Consider the following 7,754-nt stretch of genomic DNA (forward strand, 5'->3'; position numbering starts at 1 on the left):
TCTTTGTGCTCTTTCTCAATTCTCTTCTGAGGTGAGAGTCACTCATACCATCTTGTGCCTTGTTTCATTTGCTTCCATTGAATTGTTTTCAGCCTTACTAAGCATTTAAATTATTTTTACCATATTTTATCATATAAAGTTTGTTTTTAGTAACACTATTTTTTAAACTGATAATTGCTATCTTGACATCTGCTTCTTTAAGTAAGTCAGAAATATTTCTTAGGTCTCTAGGCTTCTCTGTTTAAAGGTAGTTAAAAGTTTCTTCTCTCGAAGTTTGTACAAGCTACTTTGCCTAAGATCATTTTATCTACCTACACTTTTCAAGTAAATATTGATTGCAGATACTATTAACAGAACTTTTTTAGTCTATTACTCAAAAAGATAGAACAGAGATTAAGGTGAGCCTAAATTTGCAATCTAAACAATTGAATAAATTAGATCTTTTAATTTTTTCTGAATTAGGGTTGAATCATTCTAATTATAATTAGGATATTCACTGGAATACTTGCTGATTTTATATTAAGTATTGGAGAAATGTATAGCAAGATATCAAGTATTCTTTTCATTTTGTTGTAATAGTACTATTATAAAAAATTTTTAAGGATTGAAAATTTCAAACAAGTTCAAATATATAAAAGAATATGTATATATACATATATTATCTTCCATATATTCATCACACACCTTCAACAATTGTTGGTAATGGACAAACTTATTTCTGTTTTGTTCCTACCAACTCAGCCCCACCGGATTATTTTTAAGCTAATTCCAGATGTAATATCTTTCATCTTTAAATATTTAACTAAATACTTTTTAAAGATAAAGACCTTTCTAAAAGCACAATTACAATACCCTCTATACTATTTGGAAATACAAAGCAATTTTTAGAGTAATTAAATACCCAGTGGTATTCAAAATTTCCCAACTGGTGACCTTTAGTCCTCCTGGTTTGTTTTGTGTCTCTGTGGTATTTCTTGACATGTTCATTTTACCTGCATTTCCTCTAAACTGATAGTTAAATCTAGCGGTCTGATCAGGTTCAGTTTGATTAGATTTTTATTTTATTTGGTTAGAATTGTTTTATGAATGTTATTGTATATTTATGTCAGGAAGTCCTAATGTCTGGTTGTTCTTCATTTTGTGATGTTAGCACACATTAATGATTGATTGATCATTGTTTAGATTAATTATTTCATTATAAATTTGCAAAGTGAGAATATTTTAATATTATTATTTTTCCCTCCCCCTTTTTAAGCCAGAATATAGCTATAAATAATCAACTATTTGATTTAGTTATTCAACTTTTTCACATAAAAAAGGATACATTCTTGATTATTTTCTCAGTGTTTCTGTTTTTAAGAAAATTACTTTGCCAGCATCTTTCTAAGGAAACTACTAAATATATTTATTTATTATTATTTAAAAAAAACTGAAGTGTAGTTGGCCTACAAGATTATATTAGTTTCAGGTGAGCAACATAGTGATTTGACATTTATTTACCTTATAAAGTGACCACCACACAGTAGTAACCATCTGTCCCCAAAACATGAAATGCTTCATGATTGAAGTTTGATCCTTGTGTGGGAGTCCTACTAGTTTTCTCTGTACCATTTCAGTTTTAGTGTATGTGCTGCCAAGTGAGCATGCGAAATGTATTTTAACCATATGCTTCTGAACTCATTTGACTTATTTCAATTTACTGCAGTAATTCTTCCTGAGACTCAAACTACCTCAACTTAGCCCAGGAGAAGGCTCTTCAATTTGATTCCTGAGTACATTGGAAATGGCCACAGAAGTTTTCATAGTTTTATTGCTTTCTGTTATGATAAGATGTTTCAGGCACATCTTGTATATTTCCTTTGCCAGCCTTGTAATCGCCCATTTCTTTGTGGAGTTTTGGGTTATTTTTAGTGAAGAAAGACATTAGATACTACAGTCTAGGCACTAGCAGTGTTCATTACTGCCAGGGTGATTTTTTTTTCTCCAGTGGACACGGAGAAAAATATACTTTTTAAAAAATAGACTTTATATTTTAGAGCAGTTTCAGGTTCACAGCAAAATTGAGCAGAAAGTACGGAGATGTCTCTTGTGCCCTACATGTTTCCAGCCTCCCCCACTAGCAACATCTGAGTGGTGCATTTGCTACAATTGAAGAAATGTCAACACATCATTACATCCAAAGTCCATAGTTTATATAAGAGTAACACTTGATGCTTCACATTTTATGGGTTTTTACAAACATGTAATGATATTCTGGTATTGTACAGAATAGTTACACCATCTTAAAAATCTTCTATATTCTTTTTATTCATCCTTTCTTCCCCTCTAATTCCTGGTAATCCCTGATCTTTTTATGGTCTCCATTATTTTGCCTTTTCTAAAATGTGATGTAGTTAATCATAAAGTATGTAGCCTTTTCAGACTGACTTCTTTTACCTCATGCTTTCCATGGCTTGATAGTTCTTTTCTTTTTAGTGCAAAATAATATTTCATTTTCTAGATGTATCATTGTTTATCAATGCACTTACTGATAGACCTTTTGGTTGCTTCCAAGTTTGGCAACTGTGAAAGAACTACTATAAACAACTCTGTGTAGGTTTTTGTGAGGACATAATTTGTCAACTCACTTGGGTAAATACCAAGGAGAATGATTGCTGAATTCTAGGTAAGAGTATGTTTAGTATTGTAAGAAATCGCCAAACTGTCTTCCAAAGTTACTGTACCATTTTGCACTTCCACAAGAAATTAATGAGAATTCTTGTTGCTTCATATCCTTCCTAGAATTTGGTATTGTCATCGTTTTGGATTTTTACCATCATTTATTTTTGTTTAACAAAAATGCATTTTAAGATCATGTTGCTATTTCTTATTGTAAACATGAGTTACAAGTTTTTACTTAAATCCATTGATTTTATATGTGTATTTATTTCTCTTAGACCATAAACCTTGTTTCCTAATAATATATACATAATCATTTGTATATGATTATATATCATATAATCATGATATAATTGTTAATATACATAAAACAATTCACAGATGTCATTGAAGTAATAGTCTTCCAGTTCTCTAGAAACTGTTAAATTAATGCTTATTCTCCTGAGCATTCCTACCAACCACAAACAAAAACAAACAAGCAAATCACTAATTAGAGACTTTGGAATCAAGGACCCTGAGTCTATGATGCCTTCTCTGATAGAGCATTAAACCTTAATTACTGTCCTTGGTTATATTTCAGAAACCACAATGACTTTGGGTCATTGGGAAGAAAAAGACAGTGTTAGATGAGCTCTTAGGATCCATGTAATTTATAATTACAATGTTATCTTTGCTTAATGGGTATAAAATTTCTATTTTACTGAGTAACATTTTTGTTAAATTACTTCATATTGTTTGTGTCATCTAGTTGTTTTTTTTTTTTCCACTGCAAAACCTATGAAGAGAATGAATAACTTTGCATTCTCAAGCCAAAGCATCATTTTTCAAAGTGGTGTACACTGGAATTCACAAATATAGGCAAGATGTTCCCATTTAGCCATCCTTGGCCTGTTATCTTTATGTTAAGTGATTTTTCTTTTTTGGTGGTTTTGAATTAACAATTGTATAACCAAAGAGAACAATTGCTGCTTAATCTTGGGGACCATCATTATAAAATTAGAAGTCTGTCTCACTGCTTCACAATCGAGCGTTTTCTTTTGTTTCCTGAGGGAGAAAATGAAATCACAAATTTTTAGTCCTTTCTTGTCTTCTATTCATGTGTTTATCTATTCATGATAAAGGGTGGCTAATTTGGCATAACAACTCAATTTTGACTTTTTGGTAATTAAACATTTAGCTTTGAATAAACTTTTCATTCTTATGATTTCATTATACTTCACTCTTCATAGGATACAAATAAACTTTTAGAGGGGCTCTATGATTACTGTAGGGAAGTAACTATATAAACACCAAATGAATTATTTTCTTGTTTATGGCTTTTATTTCAACATTACTTTCTAAGGTATACTGAAGAAGTAGGTTTATGTATATTTCTTTATACATAAAGGGGGATAGTTCTAACAGCTTTTCTAATTATATAGGTGCACTAAAATCTGTTTTTAAATTTTATTTTGGTAGTCCAAATAAGATCTTTTTTCCTCCTGCATGATAACAAAATGGAAATATCAGTGTTTCAAAATTTAAATAACTAGCTGCCTTACAGGTCTAATTCTAAGCAACACTATGATGTCTTTTAAAAATGTTCTTCTACCTAAGATGTCATAATTTAGAAATGAATTTTAAAAATAATTATCCAGAGGTTCTTATAAAATAAATGAGGATGATCTCATGGGATGGAGGTTAAAGTAGGGAAGAATTTATTTTAATAGGGAAACAAATGTCCGGAAACTGCCCCAAAATAGAACTCCAGTTTTAGAATGTAGGACAGTAACCACTCCTGGAGGGGCTTCCCGGCTGGTGCATTTCAGAGCCTGCCATTACAGCACCAATGTGGACTAATTATTTCTGAGACTGACCCGTCTTGGGAAAACTAAACTCAAATGGAGATCACATGGAAGGTTATCAGTGGGGAGGGGGAGGGGAGAGATTGGGGGAAAAGGTACAGGGAATAAGAAATATAATTGGTAGGTACAAAATAGATAGGGGGAGGCTAAGAATAGTATAGGAAATGGAAAAGCCAAAGAATTTATATGTATGACTCATGGACATGAACTAAAAGGGGGGAATGGTGGTGGGAGGAGCGTGCAGGATGGAGGGAAACAAAGGGGAGAAAAAAGACAACTGTAATAGCTTAATCAATAAAATATACTTTAAAAAATAAATAAATGTCCAGAATTTTCAACAGCTTCCTTAGTTTTATCTGTTTAAAAGCATCTTAAAAAAATAAAATAAAAGCATTTTTTGTAGACAATAAGTGCCATTAAAAGAGTATTATTCCTGTCAGTGGGTTGTATAATTAGCTCATAAAACTTAAAAAGAAAAGTCTGTACTCTAGTATGACTAATCCATTTTTTTCTAGAATTGCGCAGCACTTAAATATTTAATTTTTAGAAATAGTTTATCTTTTTATTTCTCTCTCATTAATACCATGGAGGACTCAAGGAAGAAAAATCTTCTTATAAGCTTCTAGATTGCATAAGCTTCTAGATTGCATAACTCAATAGCATAATGGAAAATTACTACGATTCACTGTTGGAATGGAATGTGGAAATATCGTTACAGCCCCGTGGTAATGGTACAAGATTAAGAACCTTTTAGAGCCAAGGAGTGAAGTTTGGGGTGGCTATGAGAAAGGTTGTGGGTTGGCATCTCTCCTTCCCTTGCTGTGAGATTGGTAGAAGCTTCTTCCTGAATTCTGGAGGAAAAGGGATGTGGTGGACTTGTAGAGTGAGTGAGAAACAAGACCTTCACTATGGTGAGCCCCTGTGATGTTTTCTGTTAATTGCTACCAGAAGCACAATCTCTTTAACTTTACTGAATTGAGGGAATAATCTGCCTTGAAGTTTGAGGCTAATAGCCATGTGACTTTGGGCAAGTTACTTTATTTTTTGGATCTTATTTGCCTTTTCTGTAAAATAAGGTGCTGGTATGACAGGGAAATCTTTTGGAGAGTTGAGGGGAAAAAGAAAATTAGAAAACACAATCCCATTTATGTTCATAAAACCTTCAAAATAACTATTCCAAATAAAATGTGTACATATCTGCACCTCTACATATGTTTGTAAATGCAAAGGAAAATGTCCAGAATGATACATACCAATTGTTATCCAGTTACTACCAGAAGGATAATGGGGTAGAGAGGAAGGTAAGGACTTAATTTTTACTCTATATACTTATTATTTGAACTTTTCATAATTGAGATTTACACATTCATGTATCATTTCTGTCACAAAATGGACTAAAATGAGTTGTAGTGAAAATACATAATCCTTGAAATGAGAAGAGATGAGTGAGAGAGAGAGAGAGAATGCACTTTCAGGAGAAGTACTTGAATCAACCAGCAGGTAAACAACTGAAGTTGAGATTTTGGTTTCCAGAGTGGACAATATGTGCTTTAGAAGAAGTATAAAGTCTTCTCCTGTCTGTGCATGACATCACTTACGTATGCCCCAAAGCATTTTATGTTCCACATGTTTGTAAAGACACACACATTCAGCATTGGACCTGAGGCTACCACCTGCATTGTTTCTGTAAATTCTGAGAAAGAAAGGCAGAAGTTCTGCACCATAAAAATGTGAATGCTCAGGGATTGTTGATGGACATGATGACTTTGAGAAATATTAGAAGAAATAATCTGTAGTCTCTTCCATAAAAACTGCATTGTAGCCATTGGGGAACATTTTGAACTTGTTACAAAAATGGCAAAGGATCCTCAGAGCAGTTTTTTTTGTGTGTGTGAAAAATATCACAATTAATTCAGTATACATTTAGTGAGTACCCAAGTACCCACTATATGTCAGGATATTTCTGAGAGTACAGAAATTATTACTATCTGGTACCTGCTCCTAGAGAAATTATGTTCTAAGAAGAAAAGCATGCACATAGTCAAATAATTAAAATTACAATAATTAGGTTCATGCTTAACTTAAAAAACTTAGTTGGTTCTCAAAATAAAAACAAAACTCTCCATCTGAGAAAAAGCCATCACATAATTTAGGCACAATATCTAGTTTTTATTTCCTACAATCGCAACACTTTTCAACAGTATTTAAGGTGTAGCTGAGATCATCGTGCTTTCAGAAACAGCAAAATGGAATGGTAAGTTTTTTCATATGTGCTTCTGTGAATGAATTTATGTACTTTGATCCAACTGCAGAAAAGAGCAAAGGACAAAACTGAAACACAGTCATATCTCCTTGATATGACTTCTCTTTAGCTATTTTCACGGCCCAAGTAAATTAAATGTTTCTCTAAGTTCTGTGTACCTTCAAGGCTAGTAAAAATTCAGATAGTTATTTTGGGGCACTTTGCCATTTTTAAAAAAATATTTTATTTTTCTGAAAAACAGTTCAGGAGAAATAGTTATACTGTGATGATCTGCTTACTTCTTAATAAGTTATTCATTCCCAAAGCTTTCTCAGAAGAATAATTATTATGAAAGTGATGGAAAAAATGCTTCAATGAGCTAATATTTTATTTATTATTTATTCATTTTAATTTTTAATTTTTTAATTTATTGATTTGAGAGAGAGACATCAATTTGTTGTTCCACTTAAGATAAATAGCATCCAATGTTCTACCTTGTAGCTATTGCCTGTGTTCAGATTTATTTCTTACTTTCTTCCTACTTGTGCAGTTGTCTTGCCTTCTTTAATCATATTTTCTATTTTCTTACCTTCTGTTTTTCTCATTCATGTTCTTTCTTTGCTTAGAATATCTGCCAATGTTTTGTCTAATTGTTGAAAAAATCTTTCTCATTTTTATGACTTAATTGAAGTTAATTCTTCTCCAAGAAGTCTTTTAGTGCTTAGAAGAATCATTCTGAAACCAGAAAGTGCCAAGAAAGTGTTAGCTATTGTTATTATCCCTCCCTCTCTTCCATTATGTGATGGCCTGGGAGAAAAAAAAAAAAAAAACATTGCTACTACAGAAAAGCTTTTAATGTTAGAACATTCTCATGTTAATCCCTGATAAGCCCATTGCTTTTATGTCATTTTGCCATACCAAACCTCTTTAAGGTTAGACTTGACCTGCATTGTAGGTGTTTAGTTACTAATTTGTACTCGGTTTGACTTGAATTGGGTGTAATAACTACT

General features: G+C 32.2%; 1 non-coding gene across 1 annotated transcript; it reads right to left on the minus strand.

The window, feature by feature from the left end:
• Window positions 1-1,540: 1,540 nt before the first annotated feature.
• Window positions 1,541-1,645, minus strand: LOC112319379 (U6 spliceosomal RNA). Its single transcript, XR_002976325.1, has one exon. It is a non-coding gene; the product is annotated as a U6 spliceosomal RNA (small nuclear RNA).
• Window positions 1,646-7,754: the final 6,109 nt, after the last annotated feature.

The sequence above is a fragment of the Desmodus rotundus genome, chromosome 11 (assembly GCF_022682495.2).
Source record: "Desmodus rotundus isolate HL8 chromosome 11, HLdesRot8A.1, whole genome shotgun sequence".
Classification (NCBI taxonomy): Eukaryota; Metazoa; Chordata; class Mammalia; order Chiroptera; family Phyllostomidae; genus Desmodus; species Desmodus rotundus.